Raw genomic sequence first — 27,759 nt, 5'->3', positions numbered from 1 at the left:
AGAAGGGAAGCAGGTTTATGGCACTTGTTGCCTTCTATATAGTTGTGCTGACTCTTCTGTGCCTGGCAGGTGGGTGATGGGATATAAGCTGAAAATGGACCTTTTCCTTTAAATAAGAAGGACCATTAGTGATGCAAAGTCAAATTAGAAGCATTCTTTATCCCCTTTTCCTCACAGAGAGCCAGACATTAAACTGTTGTGATTTTGTAAGCCAAGTGGAACTTCTACAATGAGAAAATTCCTCCAGTCATTCCTCAACACAGAAAAAAAAAATCTTTAATAGGAGGATCCCCTGAGGCTCGGAGTTTTTAAGTTGGCCAATGATGCTGGCTTTATCTGTAAGTACAGCCAATGTTCAGGCCTGGCCTGTGTCATGTGCTAGCATCCACCCCTCCTCTCCTGCTGCTGCCTTTTCAGAAGACAGAAAAAAAAAATCTCCAGTTCATGTAAGGTCTGCAGTTCTTAGAGATGCACAATCACAGTCTCCAGCAGACCCTGGTCTTTTCTTAAATGCTGGAATGCCTGGCGATCCTATAAGGATAGAATAAATTGTAAGTACGATCCTTTAAATATCTTGTAGGTAGCTCATACTTAATAGTCGTTATTTATTGGAAAGAGCTTTCTTATTGTGAATGGATAATACAAAATCAGAGCAGGGCTCATTACAGAAGACTAACCCAGCCACTGCCTGAACATCAATGGAACATTGTTTCATTAACTCGTTTCCTAGCAGGTTGGCCTATAATACAGAAATCAGTCATTTCACCTCCGAGTATATCAGGGTTCATCGTTATTATCTTTCTGTATTCCCACTGTACACAATTAATCCTAATTTTAATAGCATGTCGTGTTAGCTCGAGAGTTAAATGACTGAATTGATATGTTTTATTAATATATATGAATAGATAAATAAATAATAGGTTTTACTTGCTTTTATATGAACTTTACTATATGCTTTTTTTTTAGTTTTCTACTTTTATAAGATCAAATTGAATCCTTGTGAGCAAACTGTATCATAAAGGGGTGTAGTACGGTATTGTACATTGAGATACAAGTTGCATGTGTGCGAAATGCTGCAACAATGAGTTTGTGTTTTTTTTTTTTGCTTATTCATTTTATGACTATGACTTCACAATCAAATATTTACATTTAAAACACAAATACTATGAAAAGAGGATAAAAGTAAAAAGTCTTTAAAAGTAATAATTGATTTAATTAGCATTTACTCTATAAGTTATCTGCTGTATCAGCACAATTTCAGGTTAGGGTTAGAATCGATGGCCGATTGGCAGTTGAAAAGTAGATTGATTCTGGTTCTGGTTGCCTGTGATGTACAGCAGTTTACTAATAATTTATCTTCTTAAGAAAGTATTACTTTGTGTAGGATTTTACAATTGACAATTTCTATGGAAAAATATTTCTTGCAACAACTTAGCATGTTTATTGTGGCAAAGGTATCAATGAGATAGTGAAATTGTAATACTCGCTGTGTAGTGTTGTTTTATACCTTAGAAGGGCTTCAAGCAGATCAATTGAGAACATGATGTAATATAGGGAGTGGTTGCATTGAGCAATGATGAAAATTGTACGACCTGTGGAAATAATGTGGCAGAAATCAGAAAAATTATTACAGTTATGCTTGTCATTTTACATGTGAATTACACATATGTACAGAATGATCTGTGCGCATATTAGAAAAATATATCTTCATGTGGACAGCATCATATTTTAAATTGAGGTCCTCATATTAATCAACCCGCTTGAAAAAAAGAGAATGATTACTTAAACCCCTATATTACAGCTCCCTCCTCTTTCCTTTGTCTGTTTAGTGTTACCGTCTGCCTTCCCCCACCCCCTTCCATCACCCACTATGTTGGAGACACCTGAACGCCGACAGAGTGATCCGTAGAGGTTCAGACTGTCTGGAATGTAGCCATGCACCCAGACTTAATGTGTAACCATAAAGCAGACAGTGCTACAGTGCCTGCTTGTGGATCCTCACATTGTACTTACATTACAAAGCTGGATCCCACATTGTAATCATGTTGGCCGCTATCTTCTATTAATCGGAAATGTATATTTATATTTTTTATTTATGTAGATAGAGTATTTAAGATGTATAGAGACAAGCAAGAATAAAAAATGTAGCAGCACTTCCAAGCAAAGTGAAAGAAAGTGAATTCTTATTCATCTGTCCTCATAAGGATCAACTTTCTTTTTTTTTTTTACAAAGCCTTCAAAGTGTTTTTTTTCTTATTCACTGGATAGTGTCCTTAGCACTAATACCTGGATAGCTGATTTCTTCATTTTTGATGATAGCTAGATAGATAGATACAAGTAGATAGATTGATACAAATAGATAGATAGATACAGATAGATAGATAGATTTGAAAGCAGCACTTTTCCATGCAAAGATGGATGCAAAGCCCCCAAGCTTATCACCAAAACCTCATACATGCAAAACTCCAAAAGATGGGGGGCAGCCCTTCAAGGTCGGATAGTGAAAAAAAATGATTTTAAGAAGCCAATGCGATGTTTTGGTTCAGCAAGGCAGAGATCTGTCTTTGGCTCTGCCATTTTGAGCCAAAATGTCGCATGGGCTGATCCAATTTTCGACCATCTTACTTTGAAGTGCTGCCCCATGTTTTGAAGTTTTGTTAGAAAGATAGATATCAAAATGCAAAAATGAAGCCGCATTGGTTCCGCCAGTGGGTGCATGAACCCGGATATCCATCAACGTATCCTGTCACATATATTCCAAAAAAAGGGAGCTGCCTTCCTTTTTGTTGAAATATAAGTAGATTGATAGATGGATGGATGTATGGATGGATAGATGGATAGATAGATTTTTTTTTCATGTACGGTATATATGCCTCTAAAATAACCTGACCCCTAATGATTATGGTGTTCCTCCAGAATCTCCTTTTGAGGTGTTCAGAATTCTCAGTTTACTTTTAGAATTTCTGGCATTATTCTCCAAACTAAACTAGTGTAGTCCAGTCAGGTCTTTTGTGCTTGTGTAAAGTTAGACATCATTGGTGAAGGATCCACTTGTTTGCTTTGTCTTTACCAGCAGCATGAATAGCTCCCCTGCCTTTCTGCTTTATTGGCCTGGACAACTTGGATCTTTGTTTTAGGCGGACACATTTGATTGGAACATCTTTTCCTCCTTGTTGTACTAAGTGCAAGTAATGTATGTATTTTTCTCTAACACTAAGAGCTCCTTTGTTGCAAGTAAGTGTGTGTTTGTGTATCTGTGTATTTGCTTGTGTGCATGATCGTGTGTGTTTAAATGCATGTATGTGTTTTCATATGTATGCTTGTGTATGTTCATGTGTCTGTGTGTGTGTGTGTGTCTGTGTAGGTCAGTATGCAGGTAAATGCCTTTGTGTGTATATGTATGTTTGCGGCTATAAATGTATTATGTCTGATTATGTCTCTACATGTATGCGTATACACGTGTTTGTCTGAGTCCAGTTGCATGCATGTGTGTATCTGTACATGTATGTGTTTATGTATACGTATTTATATGAGTATGTACATGTAGGTGTTTATGTATACGTATTTATATGAGTATGTACATGTAGGTGTTTATGTATACGTATTTATATGAGTATGTACATGTAGGTGTTTATGTATACGTATTTATATGAGTATGTACATGTAGGTGTTTATGTATACGTATTTATATGAGTATGTACATGTAGGTGTTTATGTATACGTATTTATATGAGTATGTACATGTAGGTGTTTATGTATTCGTATTTATATGAGTATGTACATGTAGGTGTTTACGTGTGTATGTCAGTGTGTGTTTAATGCATGCATATGTGTATATATATGTATGTTCATATACGTAGGTATATGTGTATGCCTCGTGTGCCTGTGCATGTTTATAGCTGGCAAGGTATATCCATTTGTGTGTCTGTATATGTCTGTATGTTTATATCAATATGTGTGTATTTGTGTATGTATGTTTTTTGTTTATGTCCATATATGTCAATGTATTTGTATGCTTTTGTGTGTGTTTATATAATTAACTTCATGCATATGTCTATGTATGTACACGTGTGTCTGTATGCGTATGTGTGATTGTGTATATGTGTATTTATATCCTATTGCATCTATATATCTAAAATTGTTTCATATCAACCTCTTTTTTTAACTTTTCATTGCATTTTAATGCTGTCTGTGTGTATATATATATATATATATATATATATATATATATATATATATACAGAATTCTATTTGCCTAAAGTATTTGGTATATACAAGGTATGTTGATATGACAAAGTATAGCAAATAGAAAATCCCTGATTCAGATATAGAGTTTCATTTTATACACACTCCATACCTGGTCTGATCATTGTCAGCACTATGTCTGTCCTTTGTTACACATGCGTGTACTGTACCGTACTCTGGATAAGTGTACTGGGTATAGTTTGCACCATTCTGATATAAAAGTGCTAATATCAGCATCCAGTAACGCGTTTCCAGATAAATAAGGTGCTACCAGATGCCAGTTTGAAACCCTTTATGGTGTCAATTTAAATATGAAGTCCTTTCATCCCCAGTCTTTTGTAAGTTCCTCCTTTATCAAATGATTGCATCCAGCCAGTTTTGCTGCTTGAAGATTGTAGCAAGAGGCAAAACAGAGCCAGATGAGTTTTCTTACTGCTATGATCTCATTACTCTATGCCTGCTAGGTAGAATTTAGTATAAAAGCAGAGAGGGAGAGATGGAGAGGACTTTGGAAGAGAACACAACTACGATATGGAAAACCAGAAAGAAACCTATTGTGTCATTGTTTGATTGTGTAGGCTGATGTATGTTATTGAATATTCATAACGAAAGATTTAACCCGCAAAATACAATTATAACTTTACATTTTTTCCGACAAATGTCACACCCTGTATCTATCTAAATACAACCTGTTTCGCAATGGCACTGAAAATATTTTGTTTAATTTTAATATGTGTTAAAAGCTATGGCCCATGGCCATTTTATTCATTTCTGTAAATGGCTGCTGCTTCTGGGATAAATGGATTTTCTTGCTGCTTATGAAAACGAAGTACCAAGTGCCTGAACGGTTTATGAGTTCATTACTTGGATGATTTTGATCCTGAAATGAAGTTGAGGTTGAAGACATAGACGTAGTAGACAGAGCTTGCTTTGGCAATTGCTCCTGTGAATAATAATAAAAAAAATCAGATATAATACTATTCCCATCAACTCAAACATCAGAAGTGCCCAGATTATGGTATTTTCTGATGTATTATTGATATGGAGTCTGGAAAACAAGAAAGGGAAGGTGGATAAAGGTGATTCAAATATGAGTATTGAAAAGGGTTCTTTACCATTAACGATCGGCCAAACAAGTGTTCATAGCAACGCTTTTTTCTTTTTTTTGAAAGCCAAAATTTGTGTACTGAACCCGAGTGCGCTCAAAAAAGTGACAAGTGCCGCAAAAAAAGTGCACTAGGATGCTGGTCAACATGAAACCCTCTCCAAAAGGAGAAGGGTCCCCCAAACCATTCCCTGTCCCACTGAACCTGAAGGCCACAGCGAGGAACAGAGATAAATAGCCACCTCCAGCTGAAGCCAAAGGCGACCCAATCTTACCCCCAGCACCTACCCGAGTTCTCACCCAAGCAAGGCACTGGGAGCCAAAGACTATGCTCCCCTCCCGGAAGAGGGAAGCCAACAATGCTCTCCTCCCGAAAGAGGAAAGCCAGGGTATTCAGGGGGGAGCGGAACCTGATGGCCACACACTCCCACCCTAGACCTGCCAAGAGAGGAACCAGTTAGGAAACCCCATCCCGACAAAATCCTAGTAGGACGTGGACACACGTGAAAAAGTGGATACACAGTGACAAAAAGAATTAATAAATAGTGAAGGTTTCACAGTATAGTACTGCCTGGACCTTCGACCGGGAACTGAAAAATTACCCATCCTAAGGCCAGAAGGCCCGGAATAAGGGTGTGTGCGAAGAAAGAAATATTGAAGTGCTAGTGCAAATGTGCCCGAAACTCAAGTGGGTTTCCCAATCCCAGTGAGTTAAGGCACCCCAGGGTCACCACTCCTGGGGCACTTCACACTTCGGGCTTTCGATCTTCCCCAGCCCAATGGCGTCGATCCTGGGGGGGCATGCTTTCCACCAGAAGACTATATAAGCCACCTGGCATACTAACAAGTGCCCAAACCCCAGTGTACATAATGTATCAATCTACTAAGGCGGCTGACGGCCAAAGCCACCTTTTCGAAAGATACTACACTTGATCTTAGCCAAAAGGCCGAGAAGCGATGCTCCAAATAAACATGCCACCGATTTGTCACTGATTGCATCATTTATGTGGGCTTAACCAAATTATTGGTTGGTGGAATATCTAATGTAAATAAGGGTGGGAACAATGAACAATTGTACGAATCACCCACCAATCACTGGTCTCTACTGAGTGTCAATTGATGTCACATAACCTTAATCTACTCTCGTAACAGGCTGTTTATCTGCCCTTGTAAAAGGACTCATAGGGTAATAAAACTCATGATTAATGGAATCAATAGTTATCACTAACAACGATTCGTTGTGATCTGCTGATTTGTGGATCAGGAAAAATTTCCTCCCCACATAATACGTACAGGTGGTCAGTGGTAGAGATGAGCAGATCAATTCTCGTGGCTCCAGTCCATCATCCAGGTCCGTGGTACATGGAAGCTAGATGGGAAGCCTGCAAATCTCTTACCCTTTTGTGTTCCCAGCACAGGATTTGATTAACCAGAGCTGGCATAATGTCATGATCTTAGTGATATAACACACAGATGACACGTCGCCAGCCCTGACAAACCAAATACCACACCAGAGACGCTGGAAAGGAAGAGATTTGCGGACCTCCAGGAACCACTGAACTGGATGCTGGACTGGGGTTCCAGGAATCTATCTGTGGCACCCCTGCGGGTTCAGTCGCCACAGAGGTACTGCATCTCACTCAGAGGTGTGGTATCTCATGTTCAGGTAAGGAAGGAGTATTGCCCGGAACCCTAACACCTGCATCCAACAATACACTACTACATACCAGCAGGAGGGGCAAGGTGCGTCGCTTCCTTGCTGAGCCCTGTCCCTGGCTGGAGTGGGGGGAACCAAAGTGAGGGGGAACCATGTAGTGGGTGTGGGTGGAGGAAGAATATCAGAGGAGCATTGAAAGAAGGGATATAAAGAGAGAAGCCATCTTGTGTGTGAGAGTTCAGTCAGAGGAGGACAGTCTGAGAGGAGAAGTAGAGGGAGCAGAATCTCTGTAGGAGCTCTGCTCAGGAGGAGGGCCTAGCCAGAGAGGCCCAAGACTGAAGAGAGAGAGAGAGGAGCAGGAGAAAGGCTCCAGGAACGTGGAAGGGACCCCAGGGGTACGGGTAGTGCCGGAGGCCACCCGTACGCCCGAATCTACCAGGAGGTGGAGGGGTCAGGTCGCACAGAGGGGACTGGTCCCTAAACTAGCAGAGTTCTTTAAGCCTCAACTAGGAAACCGGAGGCTGCAGTATTTCAGGTACTGCAGCCAAAAGCCACATCTAATCACCATAGAGTACCCAGGGGACAGAGAAGACGTCGCCCGGCAAGGTCCGCGGCCACTGGCCTGAGACACTGGGTGTGAGGTGCAGGGAGACGGCCAGAAGGAAGACACAGAAGGGGGTCCCGTTACTACTCCGGAGAGACCTGGGAGTTTGCTGAACCCCTCCCGGAGTAAGCACAGGACGCCATGGGAAGTTACTCTAGTACTGGTAACTGGAAGTCTTAAGAAACTGTGAGTAAACCCTGAGGACTGCACCTTACTGTCTCTGTGATCATTATCTGCACCATCACCTACGCCACACTGCCCAGCATCATCTACAACACCTACAACATCTGCACTGCCCTGGAGCTAAGCTCTACCTGTGGAGAGCTAAACCAACTCTGCTGCATTCACACCAGCTCCAGAGGACTGCTCCGCAGCGGCGGCTCCCTTTAGCCGCATACCACAGGTTGTGTCACGAACTGTATATAAGAACTTTAATTCCCCTGTAAATATCCCCTTTTTTACTGACCGCCCTGAGTCACGGACCGGGTCACCGCCACTGTGACATCTCCCCTAGCAACGACCGGCCAGGCACCGAGTACCCCATGGCCCAGGGGGCGCGTCATATCCGCTCATCTCTAGTCAGTGGGTTTAGTTTTGCCTTTCTCTGGATCAAATGACTAGGTCTGAGGAAGATTGAATATGACGGACAAGATTCTATTTTCAAGCGAGGTAATTTTATTCTGACTATGACATTATGTCAATGGAAGAAACAAATATTTTACCAGTGTAATATTGAACAAATAAGGCTAAACCCACTAAAAAAAGATAATCACCCTCAAAGGAACCTATTACTGATATCCAAAATATGTTACTGAGAATTATGAAGAACACCTAAACATAGGATGGAAGTTTCCTAAATGTTCAATTCATATTGTCATGGGGTCACAGTAGTTTGTTTCTTTGTTACACTGTTCATTGCTGAGATCAGAGGGAAGAAAGGCACAGATGTCATCTTATTTATTCTATAGATGCTTTTACAAGAGGCTGATATCCAAAGTCTATGGCGGACAAGTAAAACTACATTCTACATTTGTAGACATCCAAGACAAAAGGTATTGCATTGCAGTGCAGCCATTGTGTCCACAAGTATTCAGTCTAGTCATGTAGCCATGTCTTAAAGATGTTGTTCAGAAAAAACATTTTCGAATGTTCAGTCAAAAATTTCATGAAGAAATAAGTCTAGGATCTTTGTCCAGGAACCCGTTTCTTTTAGAAAGAATGGAGTGGAGCTACAAAGAGCATCACTCACTCTGGAGGTCACTGCACATATGTATTATATGAGCAGTTCAATACGTGCCATGTAATACTTAATTTCACATAGGATGGCGCTACAGGAAAATTGAAAACTTTTTGGCAAATTTACTAATAGATTAAATGGATGGGGATCCCAGAATGCGGTGAACCATCTATCACTTAATGACCTTTCTAACTAAAATTCTACAATCCCTCCAAGCATGTTATGGCTAAAGTTAGAGTAGCAAAGCAGACAAATGGTGAAGTTAAGTATTTCCATTATTGTCCACTGGAAAGAGCGCAGTGTAGTGTACGTTTAGTACAGAAAAGTTAAACATTAGACTAAACTGTTTTTTTATAGAATTAATAGAAGAACATATTTATATCACAGGAAAAACTTTCAATTTCAGAATCATAATTTTTGGTAAACAGTGGCTAAAAATGGGTGTGGGAGTCAGATATGAACACAGCAGATCTATTATAGTAACTCACACAAGGTTGTTAAAGAACGGATACACAGTACTATGGGTTGTATGCGTTAAAGCACATCTCCAGTGTTTTGTTTTGTTTTTAATGCTGGAGTGGTGCAACTAATCTAAGTTCCCTGCCCCAACTGCCATCTTTTTCTGTTATCGGCCCCACTTCGGTCGGTCAGCAGGTTGTGACGATCGCTCTAGTGTCTGCTGGGCGATTCAGAAGTCACAACTCAACGTAACTCTATGAGAGCCAGAACGAGGGAAACTTGAGAGCATTTGACCATTACCTTGGACTTCCAGTTAGTCAGAAGTTGCAGTCACAAGGTGGCACTGTTGGACGGGAGCAGGTCCAGGAGGAGCTGAAGACAATGGCTGGTAAGTATAACACTAGGCTCAGGGAACTTACAGTAGGGGCACTGCTCCACCGGTGAAATACAAAAAATCGCTGGAGTGGTGCTTTAAACGAATACCTGTTACCCATTGTAAAGAATAGGATCCATTTAATTTATAGATTTTTCTACTCCATTGCATGGTATAGTGTATGAGAAAAGAGAAAAAGGCTGGTAACCCTGTAAAATTAGTTGCTTTATTTGAATTGTATTAAAAAAAAAATCATCATAGCAAAGCAATAGTAAATGTTGACCCGTTTTGACTACACAGTCTTAATCATCTTACGATTAAGTCTACATGGGTGAAGTATGTGGTGGAGACCTTGTTTTTTTCCTGTTGTATTTTTTTTATTTTCGTAACTCAACAGCTGCAATATTTTTAAGCAAACAAGCATTAGAAACCAGAAGAGTCTGTCTCAAAAGACTCATGGGCATAGAAAAACACCAACACCTGAACTCTCATAGGACTTATGGAGAAATTGCCCTATAGTGTTTGAATGTAGGATTAGTGGGTACATTTATGACAGAGCAACTTTAAAATTATATTTTATAGATTTAAAAAAATTGTTCTTGAAGGTTTATTATAACAATAAAGTTATGTGTCGACAGTGCATAGAGAGTACAGACAAAATTGTGGAGTCAGTGTACCTAGCTCCTATCTAGCTGTGTTATAATAAGGGTATGTGTACCCGTTGAGTATTTCCATTGGATTTTTCTGCACCAAAAACTAGAATGCGTACAGTGCCCCCAATATTTATGCTTTTTTTTCGCTTCTGTTTTTTTCCCATTATTTGAATGGGTGAAAAACGCTGTAAGGGTACATACACATGACCATTTTCTCTCCATCTCAAAAAAAAAGTTAGATTTTTCTGATCTGACTCTGATCAGAGTTTGATCAGTGTTTTTCTCAGAGGTGGAAAGGAAAAAAACATTTTTTCCACCTTCTCCATTCTGTCAGTCCAGAAAATTTGATCACTCGGTTCAAGGAAAAAATCAGACATGTGCACAGCCCCATAGGATAACATTTGTACAAGTGCTAACCATGAAAACCACTGATAGCACTCGTCCGATATAATCGGTCATTGGCATGAGCCCTAAAATTGTTGAAAGAAATGAGGTGCTGCAAATTTGAAAAAATACATTGATGGTTCAAATCCGCAAGGAAAAAATAAGCAGAATGTGCATGAGATTTCAGTATTCATTTTGCTGGTGCTGTAAACTGCAATGTTTTTTACATTTGAAAACGTGGAAAAAACACAAAAACACAACATGTGAACAAGCCTTAAGAATTAAGACGTATAAATCTTTTTAAGGATATTGCATTGCTATGTATTTGCTCCCATTGCCCAGGTGTTAGATTATCAGAAGGGGAATATGGAGAATACAGTACTTTTTTATCACAATTTATTTGCTTTTTTATTGTTTTTATTTGGTCTGGTCTGAACAGACCTAATGAGTGACAAATAACTGACACTGTTCCTAGAAAATAAGGCATCTTTATGCTTTTGGGGAATAAAATGTATTAACACGTATAAGGGGAAATTAAGAAAATTTGTGGCAAGAAAAATAGTTGTGCACTATCTATAAATGCGATAAAGCTAGAAGGTTCACATCTTGAACCGGAGGAGTTGAAAGAATATGTTTAGGCTTCGTAGAAGTGAAGGAACTGGAAGAATAATAGTGAGCTTGTTCATTTGCTGTATTCCACCATAAAATGAATCTGCTAAAGTTTATTTGCAGTGGGCCATAAAAGATTAAAATGAGCTCTTTCTGCTGGCTCAGCAGTCCTGCTCCTCGCTGTCTGTGCAAGGGAGACTTGCTCTTTTATTCCCAGCAGCTTGTTTTTTTTCACTTTGTGCTTCAGTGGTGCAAGAGAAACAAAGATTTCAGAATCTTCATAAGTGATGAAGGCGGGCTTTTCATTTAAGATCATGGCGGCGGTTTTAAGTATCGGAGTGTTTCTTTGCACATATTGTGAACTTTTGCAGGGTGTTATAAGTAACGTGACACATCACATATCAAATACAAAAATGTGTCTTCTGCTGTTTTAACAGATGGCTGCTGTAAAGTGCCACCGCCTGTTTAAAAAAAAAAGAGTGAATGAAATGGTGCATGTTTTTGAAATGCCATGTATTGTAGGCACAATTGGGGTTTAGCATCCATTCTCAATATTCCACTGAAGGCAGTACAAATGGCGCTAAAGGGGCACTAGAATATAGGGAAACCCACCTGTCTAGGCTTAGAGCCCCCCACTTGTAAGACTTGGATGGGAGAATATTGATCAATTCTAATGTATACTAGTCATCATTTATATAATTACTTTATCATTTTGCCATGAAACCCCTAAATTCAATGAATGTCTGTCTTATTGAAGATTCTGTACAAAAGATTAAAATGCCCACAGTTTCCTTAACAACAGTACATAGTGCCAACGTCTCTGACTGACCCTAAGGAGCAACCACGAAAATTGTGAAATTGCAAATGCTCATGAAATAAATCTCCATGGGATTGTATCATCCCTTCTGAAATCATTTCTGTAATTATTATATTTACTCTAAGGAATCATACAATAGCCAGACCATATAAATTGTGTCTTTTCGCTAAAAGCTGTTAAAATGCAATTTATGTCCGATCTAGATCCCAGAATCCCATTTTTCCCCATAAACCCATAATCTAAAATTAGGGGTTTCCCTGTAGACAACTTGAATAGAAAACAAGTGATAGTTCTCATGGTAACTAATCAGGTGCCTACTTACTTCTTTTAGACTTATGCTCCACAGAAACATGGCACTGTCCACATGTCATGGTAAATTTGGGGTTCTTTGATGACTTTCTCTGTAAAAAGTATCAGTCGCTGTGATTATATGTTTGTTTATTTACCAATGTTGCTGTTATTATAGTTCCATTGAGTCCACTCATGACAGTGGCCAACCTAGCTGAACCTCTTACCTGAAGATTGCTCTCATGGTATGGTATAACATGCCTGAGGAAGGGACCTAAGTTGTCCCGAAAGCTTGCCTTGTAACATCATTTATTTTATTTTTGTTAGCCATTAAAAGGTATCATAACTACAAGATTATCTTGTTTTTCCCACTGAGAGCAATCTTTCTTCAACTTGCTAACAGGGTACCAAACCCCTTTTTTTCCTCTTACCTGAAGTACGTGTGAACAATATGTGACATATAATTTCTTTACTTTGTCTGTGAGTCATGTTCCTGAACATGATTCACATGGTGCAGTGTATTGTTTGGTGACTGTTCATTGGTCTTTAAAGGGAATCTGTCTGTAGGATCAACCCTTCTAAGCCATCTCTATGGGCATGTAGGTCATAGAAAGCTGAATAAAATGATACTTTGATATATGGGATCCGATGTCTTATTCCAGAGAAATCCACATTTTTATTATATGTAAATGAGCTGTTTAAGGCTATGGGCTGGACACTGATCTGTATGAGAATCTGCCTCCTGAGCTTATGGTAAATAAAATGGGGCATTACCAGTGTGAGACCTGTAACTAACACAGAACAGGAGAACTGAACTTTGTCTCTTTACAAACACATTTGCTGCAGCTCTCACAGCTTTACTTTATTGCAACAATATCGCAGACCTTTCTGCCTGTGAGATGGAAGATTAAGCTGAGAGGAATCTTCAGATGTGTCAGGTATAATCACACACAGCTCTGCAGTGAGGGAAGAGAGCAGACTATCAGTCATTACATGTGTCACACTGGTAACTCCCTCTTTTACTTAGAATAATCCCTGGAGGCAGAATCTCATGCAGATCAGTGTCCAGCCTATAGTTCTGAACAGCTCATTTACATATATAAAAAAAACATGGATTTCTCTGGAATAACACATTGGATCACAGTTACCAATGTATCATTTTATTCAGCTTCCTATGACCTACATGCCAATATAGATGGCTTAGGAGGATTGATCCTACTGACAGATTCATTTTAAAAAAGGAAGAACTATGTTGAGCTATGATTGTCTTCCGTGTTTGTTCTTATCTGGTTCCAGGTCATTATAAAAAAAAATGATCGTAGTGACTATAAAGCGATTCTCTACTATTTTTCCTTCTGGCCTTTAACAATGATTATATGTGCCCTATCCTCACAAAGTGACTATGGTAGAACTTTCTTAATATTTAATTTCCTATGCAGATACAGACTCAGCTGTGTAGGATGTATTCAGGGGAACTTAATGATTTGCTGTGCTTCCAAAGCAGTAAACAGTAGTAGTGCAGGACTTTTTCGCTTTAGAGTTATGGTGAACATGTGTGTATGTGCTTAGCAGAATGATTTTGGATCACATTCGCTTTCTACAATGCAAAACTCATAAGAGCTGGTACCTCTAGAATCAGTACTTCCCCAGCAGCATTTATAATGATCATATTAACAAGAAATATATTTTATTCAGACATCTCATCTAATCTGTACCTGTGGCACCCCAGGGGTCTGGTTTCCACAGTAACAGCAATGTTATGTCTGAGAGCAGGTGGGAGGTCTCTTGGTCAGGGATCCTGTGCATGCCACACCTCCTGCCCAGTCCTGGGAGGGGAAGAACTTCCCCTATATAAACCTAGGGCTGAGGCAGGGTTAGTGAGTAGAGAGAGAACAAGAGGAGAGAAGAGAAGCAGCATAGGAAGAAACAACAGGAGCTCTGTGGGAGCAGTGCTACAAGGAGTCAGGGGCTGGCAGCTGCAGAGCTCGCCCTGACTGAGAAGCTATCACCGGACCCGGAGTCTGAGGCTGTGGGGACTAATCTTTACCCAGCAGCAGAAACCGCCCGGCAGGGGATTTCAGGTCCTCTGGCCAAGAAACCCGAAGGCACGGTCACACGCGTGGGACTAGCACCGCCGTCGTGGAGCGGACGCCACTAGAAGGCCCCGAGTCACCGGCCATACGGGTGAGCACCACACGGTACACTCAGGGACGTGGGCTACTTATACCCGCCTCTAGCAAGGTAGCCAGAAGAGTACAGTCAGTTTGGGAGGCCTACAACTCCGCCTGGCCAGGGGAGATCCCATCTGCTCAAGGACTGACCAGGCCCCGATCGCTAGCCAGTACTCCGGGAGGGTCTATCTTTATCACCAGTAAAGACCCTGAATTACACCGCATCGTCTCTGAGTGATTCCTGCTACCCCCATCATCCACGTCGGCTGACCTGAGGCCATACCCCTCCCGTTGGGGGTGATACTATCACGCTGCACAATCCTACCACCGGCCTCAGCGGTCTGCCCTGCAGCGGCAGCTCCTTCGCTGCATTCAACGGGTGGCGTAGTCGTCCAACATCTACCGCTAATACATCGCCGCTCAGTTTGACTCCCTGGGCACGGACCGGGTCACCGCCACGAGACTACAACCCTCAACAGATCCGGCTCCGAGTAAGCTCCCGTGCGCGCGATGCCGCGCGACGAAGGCCCAGGGGTGCGTCAACTTTTGGCGTAGTCGGCAGGATCTCGTGCCCGCAACCACCGGGTACTGCGTGCCTGAAAAAGACTGTTCAAACTTACCAGTGGTGAAGATTCCCGCCATCCGGCGCCATCTTCTGTCTTCTTCCCGCCATCCGCGAAGTTTTCCCGCCATCCGGCGCCATCTTCTGCCTTCTTCCCGCCATCCGTGGAGTTTTCCCGCCGTTGGACGCCATCTTGAGGACGCCGCGCGGGAAGAAGAGGGGCGTGGACTCCGAAAGCGCGCGAGAACTGAAGCCCCGCCTCACGTCCGGACGTTGCGTAAGGTCCTGGAAGGAGCCCAGCAGACGCCGACGTCACAGGAGCGCGACGGAAGGTCCTCAACCCTGACGATCCACTGCGGAGCCGCGGCCTACGGAAGAGGATCATTGCAAGGTAGGCCACGGTCCACTAGTGGGGAGGAAGATGTCGGATACGGAGGAGAGCTTCACTGCCTCAACCCCCGCCAGCGCCACCGCTGCTGCAGTCATGCCTTTCACCATGCCCTATATCCCGGGAGCGGCCTGGCTACCGCAGTACTCAGGGGAGTCACATACCCTGCATGACTTTAGAGAAAAGCTGGATAGCCTCTTCCAGGTGTATCCCCTCACAGAAGAGCAAAAAGTGAGCATCCTGGTGGCCCAATTAACCGGGGCTGCCCAAAGGGAGGTAAAGTCCTGGCCACCTGGGGGAAGGACTGTTGCAGGGATACTAACCCGGCTGAGGGACACCTTTGATACCCGCACCTCAGCCGAGATCAAGCTTAGGTTCTACGGGTGCAAGCAGCGAGCACACGAGAGTATAAGGGACTATGCCCTGAACCTACAAGAGGCCCTGAGAGCCATTAAGCAGACCGACCCTGACGGCGTGGGAGACGAGGACAGGCTGTTGACTGAACAATTTATAGAGGGTTTATATTGCAATGCCCACCGAACCCAGTTGCGGGCAATGGCCTTACAGGACCCTCATCTGGGATTTGCACAGTTCAAGGACAGAGCCATCCGGGTGCTCCGAGAACCGGCACCAGGTGGCGTTGTGACCCACAGACGCCCCACTACCACTTACCACCAGGAGGCGGCACCCTTGTCGGCAGGGCCTGTGGGAGCTGATGCGCAGGCTTTGAACAATGACCCGGCTCCAGACCTGCACTATCAGGTCCAAGAGCTAGCTAAAAGCGTTGCCGCGCTAACCCGAACTGTGCAGTCTTTTCAGGTTTCCACTCCAGGGAAGATCCAGCTGGCATCCGGACCGGAGGACATCCCGTGGCGTCGACCAAGGAGGGCCCCACCGGCCAGAGGAAGACCCAGCGACCGATACAACGAGGACGGACAACCCATCTGCCGCCGCTGCAATCAACCCGGACATATGGCAAGGTACTGTCCTTTAAACTGGCACAACCTGGGGTAGAGGGCCAAACCCCAGGAAAAAGATCATCAGGCCCATCGAACTGGCGCGACAAATATGTGGGAGGACGTCCAGTCTTGCCCGTGGTACTGGATGGCATCCCCATGAGTGCCCTACTGGACACCGGGTCACAGGTTACCACTATCCCGTACGTGCTCTTCAAGCAGTACTGGAATGACTCGGATATCACCCGCTACCCTGACGACGACTTGAGTATCATCGCCAGCAATGGTCAGCCCGTGCCACAGATTGGATTTAAAGAGGTGACCATTAAAATCGGTAGAGTCGAATTGGCGGCACAGGGACTGATCATTGTAGACATTGACAAGCGCGAGAGTCACCCAAAGAGAACTCTAGGAACTAATGTAATTGAAAATTGTCTTGCAGAGGTGATTTTCCTTTTACAGCAGGTTGCCAAGAACGCCAGCTCCGGCCAGCAGCGAGTGCTCCAGAAAGAGATCCGGGCACTGATGCGACGGCAACAGATAGAACTCTCCGGTGGTGAGATTGGTAGCGTAAGAATGTGTGACCCTTTTCCTATTGCCATGCCCCCAAAAAGTGAAATGATGATTTGGTGCCGGGCAGCTATTGGTCTGAGAGGTAGAGATTACCAGGCAATGGTAGAACCAGTTTACTCAGACAGTAGGCCCACCATTTTGACAGCACGGGGGGTGGTCAATGTACGCCATGCGAGGGTGCCCGTTCGCATAATAAATATCGGGAAGAGGGAAGTGTACCTGCCCCGGTATGCCACGCTAGCCAAATTGTATACCATCAATCAAAATTCCATACAGTCCGTAGAACCCTTGCCTCCATCTTCCCCGGAGGAAAGTAACGGCTCTAAGGAAACAATGGAGGACTGGTGTCAGCAACTACATTTGGGTACTGACTCCACTCCCTCACACCAGAGACAGGGAGTCTATCGGGTGGTTCAAGAGTACGAGAGATTGTTTAGTAAACACCCGTTAGACTTCGGGCGAGTCAAGGGGGTAGAACACCACATCCCCACGGGAGACCATCTTCCCATAAAAGAGAGGTATCGACCCGTACCCCCTGCACACTACCAACACGCCAAGGGGATGCTTAGGGACATGAAGGAGGCTGGGGTGATCAGGGATAGCTGTAGCCCCTGGGCAGCTCCACTAGTCTTAGTCCGAAAGAAAGACAACACCATGAGGATGTGTGTAGATTACCGGAAAATCAACCGTATCACACACAAGGATGCGTACCCCTTACCAAGGATAGAGGAGTCTTTGGCTGCTTTAAGATCTGCTAACTTCTTCTCTACCTTGGATCTCACTAGCGGGTACTGGCAGGTTCCTGTAGCAGAGGCGGACCGGGAGAAGACCGCATTCACCACCCCGATGGGACTTAGCGAGTTTACCTGCATGCCGTTCGGACTCTGTAACGCACCAGGAACCTTTCAACGATTAATGTAGTGCTGTCTGGGCCACAGAAACTTCGAGACGGTCCTGTTGTACCTGGACGATGTCATCGTATATTCCAAGACTTATGAGGACCACCTGAAACACCTGGCGGAAGTGTTCGAAGCTCTGGCAAACTACGGCCTAAAGGTAAAACCCTCCAAGTGTCACCTCCTAAAACCAAAGGTGCAGTACCTGGGACACGTGGTGAGCGCTGACGGAGTGGCTCCCGACCCTGAAAAGATCACCGCAATTAAGGAATGGCCAAGTCCCTCCAGTGTAAAGGAAGTGCGGCAGTTCCTCGGGTTGGTAGGCTATTACCGCAGATTCATCCCCGGTTTCACCAAAAAGGCAGCTCCTATGCAGGACCTCCTGATAGGCCAGTCCCGGAAGGCCAAGAACCAGAAGCCGCCCTTCAAATGGGAGAAGTTAGAAGAAGAGTCCTTCCGCCAGCTGAAGATGGCCCTCACGGGGGATGAAATCCTGGCGTACCCTGATTACAGCCAGCCCTTTATCCTCTACACCGAGGCAAGTAACATCGGGCTAGGAGCCGTACTGTCCCAGATCCAGCAGGGGAAAGAACGAGTAATCGCTTACGCCAGTCGAAAACTGCGACCCACCGAAAGAAACCCTGAGAATTACAGCTCATTTAAGCTAGAGTTCCTGGCAGTGGTGTGGGCAGTCACCGAACGCTTTAAGCACTACCTCGCTTCTTCCCGGTTCACCGTGTACACGGATAACAACCCGTTGACACACCTGGACACGGCAAGACTCGGTGCCCTAGAGCAGAGATGGATGGCCCGTCTGTCCAACTACGAGTTCACAATCAAATACCGGGCAGGACGCTCCAATACCAACGCGGACGTCCTGTCCAGGATGCCAAACCTGCCGGACGTAGGAGAAGATTCAGAGGGATTGGAAGAAGTCGAACTCCCCGCGTTCCACCGTCATGGGACTATCCAGTATTCCCATCGGGTAAGGAGTAAGCAAGCCGCTACGTTTAACCCCTTGCCTCACTACAACTGGGAGGAAACGCAAGACAGTGACCCTGCCGTCCGACTGGTGAAGGAGATGCTCACTCAGCCAGATGCCCGCCTTGACCCAGACGCTCTGGAGGAAGCCAAACAACTGTGGGCTGAGAAGAGTCGACTGTTCCTTTACAAGGGGAAGTTGTGCCGCAGAATGGTTAACTCCCGGACGCATGAACTAATCTGGCAAGTAGTGGTGCCACGAAGAGACGCAGCCATGGTGATGGAGGCATACCACGACGGGGCTGGACACTTCGGATGGAAGAAGCTGGAGTTCCTGCTGCGCGGGCGGTTCCACTGGGTAGGCATGAGGGGAACCATCGAGAGGTGGTGCAGAGACTGTGGCCCGTGCAACCTAAGAAGGAAGGACCGTGCCAGCCAGAAGACCCCCTTTCAGTCCATTGTCACCAAGCAGCCGTTGGAACTGGTAGCCTTGGATCATGTAAAACTGACCCCAAGCAGAAGTGGCTACGTCTACGCGTTAACCATTGTGGATCATTACTCCCGGTTCTTGGTTGTCGTCCCCGTTAAGGACTTAACAGCTCAAACAGCAGCTAGAGCCTTCCAGCAGCACTTCTGCCGTCCACACGGGTACCCGGACCAAGTGCTGACGGACCAGGGACCTGCCTTTGAAGCGGAGGTCTTCCAGGAATTCTGCAATCTGTATGGCTGCCGGAAGATAAGGACGACACCCTATCATCCGCAAACTAATGGACTTTGTGAGAAAATGAACCAGGTGGTAATGGATCTTCTGAAAACGTTGCCCCTGGAAGAACGCAGTCTGTGGCCTGAGAAGCTGCCCGACCTGGTGGACCTATATAACTACATCCCTGTAGGTTCCACCAACTGTACCCCGGCTTACCTAATGAGGGCAAGGCCTGGTAAGCTACCTGTTGACCTGGAGATGGGAGTCCTGACACCCGAGGACACTTCACCGGAAGCAGACTGGGACACAGAGAGGCAGCAGCAGTACCGGAAAGTACAGGAGAGCGTGGAGCGAAGTCTCTGTCTCGCTAGGGAAAGACAAGAGAAAAATTACAACCAGTATGCTCCCGCTGTTCCCCTGGTACCCGGAGAGCAGGTCTTGAAGAGGAAGAGACGGCTCCACAAGTTGGACGACCAGTGGGAGAAGGACCTGTACACCGTACTGCCCTCAAGCCACGACAACCCAAAGGTTTGTACCATCAGTAAAGACGGAGGGGAAACCACAGCCATTGTATCCCGGGATCACCTGAAGAAGTGTCCCGAACAGCTACGGAACCCAGAAGGAGAGCAAGAAGACCCTCAACCCGTAGAGGAAAGGGAAGATATGGTTAGTACTGTGCTCGGAGACTTCCCTCGGTCCTGGACTCAAGTCAATGGTGCAGTTGTGGTACCCGTCCTCACGTTCCTCCAACCAGCATCCCAAGTGCCTACGGAGCAACAGGTAGAGCTGGAAGAGCAGCCAGTCCAGGAGGCAGCAGACTCCACACAAGCAGAACAGGAGGATCAACCCTCTGCTCATAGTGAGCCTGCCGTACCCCTAGTGAGCCAAAGAGCCCGTAGACAGCTGCCCAGTTTACCCTTGACAGCTCCTACACCCTGTAGTTCAGGGCCAGACAGTCAACTCCGTAGGTCCACTAGGGCCACTAGAGGCCAGTTACCCGCACGTTGGAGGATTTGAAGTGTTTAAATTGTTTTATTTTTGGTCACCTGTCTGTTACTTGTAAATAATTATGTGTTTCTAGTTATTTTTAGGAGTCCTTGGTGGATTTACCGGGAATCCTTGTACAATTGGTTGGAGCGTAACCCAGGAATGGACTAAAAGACTGTTAAGGACTCGGGGCAGGACAGACCCCTACCTGGTTACGTCTCCCTGTTTTGGTGAAATGGACACCTTTGTTTTCTTCAAAGACTGCACCCGGTTGCGGACACGCCGTAACCATCTTTGTGTTTTTTTATTGTATTATTATTGTTTATACCTTGTTATGTTTTTCTAAAAATATGTTTAGTCCCGGAGTACTAAATTTCACTAGGGGGGAATGTGGCACCCCAGGGGTCTGGTTTCCACAGTAACAGCAATGTTATGTCTGAGAGCAGGTGGGAGGTCTCTTGGTCAGGGATCCTGTGCATGCCACACCTCCTGCCCAGTCCTGGGAGGGGAAGAACTTCCCCTATATAAACCTAGGGCTGAGGCAGGGTTAGTGAGTAGAGAGAGAACAAGAGGAGAGAAGAGAAGCAGCATAGGAAGAAACAACAGGAGCTCTGTGGGAGCAGTGCTACAAGGAGTCAGGGGCTGGCAGCTGCAGAGCTCGCCCTGACTGAGAAGCTATCACCGGACCCGGAGTCCGAGGCTGTGGGGACTAATCTTTACCCAGCAGCAGAAACCGCCCGGCAGGGGATTTCAGGTCCTCTGGCCAAGAAACCCGAAGGCACGGTCACACGCGTGGGACCAGCACCGCCGTCGTGGAGCGGACGCCACTAGAAGGCCCCGAGTCACCGGCCATACGGGTGAGCACCACACGGTACACTCAGGGATGTGGGCTACTTATACCCGCCTCTAGCAAGGTAGCCAGAAGAGTACAGTCAGTTTGGGAGGCCTACAACTCCGCCTGGCCAGGGGAGATCCCATCTGCTCAAGGACTGACCAGGCCCCGATCGCTAGCCAGTACTCCGGGAGGGTCTATCTTTATCACCAGTAAAGACCCTGAATTACACCGCATCGTCTCTGAGTGATTCCTGCCACCCCCATCATCCACGTCGGCTGCCCTGAGGCCATACCCCTCCCGTTGGGGGTGATACTATCACGCTGCACAATCCTACCACCGGCCTCAGCGGTCTGCCCTGCAGCGGCAGCTCCTTCGCTGCATTCAACGGGTGGCGTAGTCGTCCAACATCTACCGCTAATACATCGCCGCTCAGTTTGACTCCCTGGGCACGGACCGGGTCACCGCCACGAGACTACAACCCTCAACAGATCCGGCTCCGAGTAAGCTCCCGTGAGCGCGATGCCGCGCGACGAAGGCCCAGGGGTGCGTCATACCCCCTTTTGAACTTACAGAAGTATATGTTATTCGGCTTATTTTTGTATGAATTTCTTCTGCCGCGCTCTGTTTTCCTTTTATGAAATGACGACTCCCCAATGACAGCTTATGTCTTTATTCACATGAGAGAGCTTGTTTCAATGACATCTTTCTTCGTGAACTTATTATAGATTCAAATGCATTAAATCAACATCACATTTTCAATTCTAATTGGTCTTGTGTGGAGGGTTGAAGAAGGAAAATAAGAGAGTTCTTTGTAGGCTGTCTGCCCTGAGTCAATTTTCCTTTGTCCTTTTTGTGTAGTTGACATGATTTAATACAAATTAATAAAATAAAGTAAGTGAAATGCAATAAATGATATAGAGAGGAAAATAACTTACTACATAAAAAGAGATATTAGTAATAGGAACAACTTTTGACAAGATTGAATGGTAGCTAAGTGGACTAAGTATCTCTTGGTTAAGAGGCGGCTGCAAATAAATTAACCCTTTTCCAACTGTATGAACAAGTTCCCTTTCTGAACATCTTATAATGCTGATATTGTATTCCTGTGGTGCATGTGATAAGATGACGTGGTATTTCATTTGTAATTGCCAGGGACTCATGAGACAATCAGTAGTCATTAACCTCTATAAGCATTTTATTTTCTAAGAACATTTTTTGTAAAGTCTATGAGCTCATTTTCAATGAATGATCCTGTGCTCGGGTTAATATTGGGCTGTAACCTGTTCTGTGTGTACCTACTCTAAAAACTATAAATATATAATAAATGTCAAAACATTGTAAAAGGTTGGTAACAAAGAAACGGAAATGGTGTCAATCTGGTTTTACAATTTAATAACATTTTCTCAGATTTTATTTAGATTTCAGACACTTTGAATGTAAAACAATATTAACTGTGGTAATGGCAAAATATTACTAAGAAAAAAAAAAGAGCAACTGAAATAGAAAAAGTTTCACTTTGCAACATTTTTAGCTTTTTTTTATAAATCAGCACTTCTGTTTCTCACTCAACATAGTATCTAATATACGAAAGCTTGTACATGCCAAAAGCGTTACTTATAGCAACCTGTGCAATCATGCTATTGTTTAAAGAGGTTCTGCAACAAATGACATTTATCCCTTATATAAAGAAAAGGTAATACATATGCAATAGCTGGGGCCCTCACCTCTGGGATCACCACTGATCACTGGAACTGGGATCCAGAACTCTCTCCCTCTAAGCAAGGCTGGTTTTAGACAAAATGTGGCCCTAGGCAAAAGTTTAAAGTGGAGCCCCAAATGCTCACATATTGCACCATCTCACACAGAAACATTTCGGTTGTATTTATAATGCACACCCCATAGTCCTCCATATTGTATAATGCACACCCCATAGTCCTCCATATTGTATAATGCACACCCCATAGTCCTCAATATTGTATAATGCAAATCCCATAGTCCTTCATATAGTATAATACACTCTCCATAGTCCTCCATATTGTATGATGCATAAGCCATAGTCCTCCATATTGTATGATGCACATGCCATAGTTCTCCATATAGTATAATGCACTCCCCATAGTCCTTCATATAGTATAATGCACTTTCCATAGTCCTTCATAGAGTATAATGTACCTTATAGACATTGATAGAGTGTAATGCACCTCATAGTCCTTGATAGAGTATAATGCAGCCACCCCCCTTGAGTATAATGCAGCCACCCCCCCTGAGTATAATGCAGCCTCTCCATAGAGAATAATGCAGCCCCTCCATAGAGTATAATGCAGCCTCTCCATAGAGTATAATGCAGCCTCTCCATAGAGTATAATGCAGCCTCTCCATAGAGTATAATGCAGCCTCTCCATAGAGTATAATGCAGCCTCTCTATAGTATAATGCAGGCCCCCCATAGAGTATAATGCAGGCCCCCCATAGAGTATAATCCAGACCCCCCCCAATATAGTATAATGCAGCCTCCCCATAGTATAATCCAGGCCCCCATAGAGTATAATGTAGTCCCCCAGAGTATAATGCAGCCCCCCATATAGTATAATGCAGGCCCCCATAGACTATAAAGTAGTCCCCCAGAGTATAATGCAGCCCCCCCATATAGTATAATGCAGCCTCGCCATAGTGTAATGTAGGCCCCCATAGAGTATACACTGTGTGCCGAATTATTAGGCAAATGAGTATTTTGATCACATGATACTTTTTATACATGTTGTCCTACTCCAAGCTGCATAGGCTTGAGAGCCAACTACCAATTAAGTAAATCTGGTGATGTGCATCTCTGTAATGAGGAGGGGTGTTGACTAATGACATCAACACCCTATATAAGGTGTGCTTAATTAGTAGGCAACTTTCTTTCCTTTGGCAAAATGGGTCAGAAGAGAGATTTGACGGGCTCTGAAAAGTCCAAAATTGTGAGATGTCTTGCAGAGGGATGCAGCAGTCTTGAAAATTCCAAACTTTTGAAGCGTGATCACTGAACAATCAAGTGTTTCATGGCAAATAGCCAACAGGGTCGCAAGAAGCGTGTTGGCCAAAAAAGGCGCAAAATAACTGCCCATGAATTGAGGAAAATCAAGCGTGAAGCTGACAAGATGCCATTCGCCACCATTTTTGCCATATTTCAGAGCTGCAACGTTACTGGAGTATCAAAAACCACAAGGTGTGCTATACTCGGGGATATGGCCAAGGTAAGGAAGGCTGAAAAGCGACCACCTTTGAACAAGAAACATAAGATAAAACGTCAAGAATGGGCCAAGAAATATCTTAAGACTGATTTTTCAAAGGTTTTATGGACTGATGAAATGAGAGTGACTCTTGATGGGCCAGATGGATGGGCCAGAGGCTGGATCAGTAAAGGGCAGAGAGCTCCACTCCGACTGAGACGCCAGTAAGGTGGAGGTGGGGTACTGGTATGGGCTGGTATCATCAAAGATGAACTTGTGGGACCTTTTTGGGTTGAGGATGGAGTGAAGCTCAACTCCCAGACCTACTGCCAGTTTCTGGAAGACAACTTCTTCAAGCAGTGGTACAGGAAGAAGTTGGTATCGTTCAAGAAAAACATGATTTTCATGCAGGACAATGCTCCATCACATGCATCCAACTACTCCACAGCGTGGCTGGCCAGTAAAGGTCTAAAAGAAGAAAAAATAATGGCATGGCCCCCTTGTTCACCTGATCTGAACCCCATAGAGAACCTGTGGTCCATCATAAAATGTGAGATTTAGAGGGAGGGAAAACAGTACACCTCTCGGAACAGTGTCTGGGAGGCTGTGGTGGCTGCTGCACGCAATGTTGATCGAAAACAGATCAAGCAACTGACAGAATCTATGGATGGAAGGCTGTTGAGTGTCATCATAAAGAAAGGTGGCTATATTGATCCCTAATTTTTTTAGTTTTTGGTTTTGCATGTCAGAAATGTTTATTTCTAAATTTTGTGCACTGATATTGGTTTACCTGGTGAAAATAAACAAGTGAGATGGGATTATATTTGGTTTTTATTAAGTTGCCTAATAATTCGGCACAGTAATAGTTACCTGCACAAACAGATATCCTCCTAAGATAGCCAAATCTAAAAAAAACCCACTCCAACTTCAAAAAATATTAAGCTTGAATATTTATGAGTCTTTTGGGTTGATTGAGAACATAGTTGTTGATCAATAATAAAAATAATCCTCTAAAATACAACTTGCCTAATAATTCTGCACACAGTGTAATGTAGCCCCCCAGAGTATAATGCAGGCCCCCCATAGTATAATGCTGCCACCCAGTCCTGCAGTATTATAGCGACCGCGTACTCACTGATTTACACAAAAATAAATACATACTCATCTCTCCTCCTCCTTCCCCCGCTGCCTCGGTGTCCGCAGCGCATCACAGCTGCTCCACTGCCGACACAGCGTGGCTCGCGATGAAAAGACATGATCGCACCCGCTGCAGGCAGAGGCAGAATGATGGGTGAGGGAGCATCACATGACGCTCTCTCCTCCATCATTGCTTTCAACTGTAACGGCATCATAGATGCCGATACATTTGAATGCGCGATGCGGAAGGAGGGGAGGGGGCCAGCGCTGACGTCCCCCTGACTCACGGGCAGCGTGCCACTGGTTGGAGGCCCCTGGGGAAGTGGGGGCACTAGGCCTGGCCCTAACGCCGGCCCTGCCTCTAAGCTGTGGTCAGGACTGAATGCTCACATTTGCTTGCTACTGCTACATTTATTGTAAGTGGAATTGACTTAGATGGCAAAGTACAGTGCTCAGGTATTTCCATCAGTCCCATAGACAATGAATGCATTGGGAGCACATATCTGCAATAGAGCTGCACTTTTAAATTATAACAACAGCTAGTGAAAAGTGGGGCTCGGAACTGACATTCTAGTGACTAGTGAGGGTTCCAGGAAAGGGACCCTCAGCGAGCAGACATTTTGAGGGAACCTCTCAGCTGGTATCATGCTTGAATCATTTCCTGGCTGCATGATTGGAGCCAGATACATCTGTCTCTGAAACTCCCCAGAGTAAAGAAAATATAGTTAGAAGTGCCGGCCTGGGACCCAAGGAATAAACAAGACTAGACCATTGCCGCAACTGTCCAACTTATCCAATCAAGAGATCTGTCAATCTCCTGGTGCAATGCTGGGAAAAGCTGGCCAGAACATCTATTTTCTCTGAAATAGCAGAACATGATTTGGGGAAGTATGAATCAGCCGACAGATTCCCTTTAACATCTATTTGGCGGATAGATGATAAATGGTATTCATGGGAAAAACCCTTTGATTTGTTTTTTAAAAAATAAAAGTGGACTTTTCGTAGATCGCTATGGGTAAACACTTCAAGTTCAACTATTTGCTTTTTTCTTTATCCATGAAGTCTAAAGTAAATGTATATTTGTGTGGTAGAATTATGAATTCGGATATATTGAAATAGGAACAGTATCAGACATAGGGTTTAGGGCTTGCAATTCAAAAGTTAGTTATCAAAAGAGAAAAGTAAACTTGAATAGGGCTAAATATCAGATCAGAGGGCAGATGTGAGGCAGATAAGAAAGATGACAGGGGGTTGATTGCAATCAAACTTGAATTTTCAGCTTTCAGGTTTGACATTAGCTAGCCTGCAATTCCAAAATGTAATTTGCAACAAATTGCACTTACACAGGGTGTTACTGTACAAGTTCTGCATGTAAGATTTATCAAAAAATGTATCCCAAAGAAAACTGTCTTTGCTCATAGCTACCACGTTTCACCAGAACAAGTGTATTCCATAGCCATGAAGGTGTTTCCTCACAATTTTATGACCACTTATTCTATTTGCCATTCCATTATTAAAATGGAAAAAAAAAATCTGAAATATTTAATTATTTGTCATTGTCTATATACTAGGCCTCATTCTATTGGATACACTAAAGTCCATATTATATAAACTGTTGAAAATTATGCTGCTCCAAAGTTATTAAATTACATGGCATTTTAGAAAGCAACTTTTCCACTGAGGTTATTTCAGGCAAACTTTCCCTTCTCGTTTCCTGCTCTTTTCAGCTTCTTATCTTCTTCACACTGGGTTGCATATGCATTTCTTGTCTATGTTTAACTTTTTAATCAGCATGGATTTGCATGTGGCGGCCAGGCCTGGTGATATCCTTTAAAATACATGTGATGGGAATTAGCATACGGAGTAGGACACGTGGATTAAAAGGATCATGTCATGTACGCAATGGGCTCCTAGATAAAGATGCATAG

At 44.1% G+C, this 27,759-nt stretch overlaps 1 long non-coding RNA gene and 1 pseudogene across 1 annotated transcript in view; one reads left to right on the top strand and one right to left on the bottom strand.

The window, feature by feature from the left end:
• Positions 1–425: 425 nt before the first annotated feature.
• Positions 426–27,759, top strand: part of LOC141156664 (uncharacterized) — a 120,134-nt gene continuing 92,800 nt past the window's right edge. The window contains exon 1 of the long non-coding RNA XR_012247698.1: positions 426–551. This is a non-coding gene — a long non-coding RNA (uncharacterized lncRNA). The remainder of the gene's footprint in view (positions 552–27,759) is intronic.
• LOC141160394 (U2 spliceosomal RNA) lies at positions 6,218–6,309 on the bottom strand (annotated as a pseudogene).

Source organism: Phyllobates terribilis, unplaced genomic scaffold (genome assembly GCF_046119375.1).
Source record: "Phyllobates terribilis strain yellow unplaced genomic scaffold, ASM4611937v1 Scaffold_8__6_contigs__length_399053987, whole genome shotgun sequence".
NCBI lineage: Eukaryota > Metazoa > Chordata > Amphibia > Anura > Dendrobatidae > Phyllobates > Phyllobates terribilis.
The sequence above is the reverse complement of the archived record's forward strand: the minus strand, read 5'-3'. Positions and strand labels throughout refer to the sequence as shown.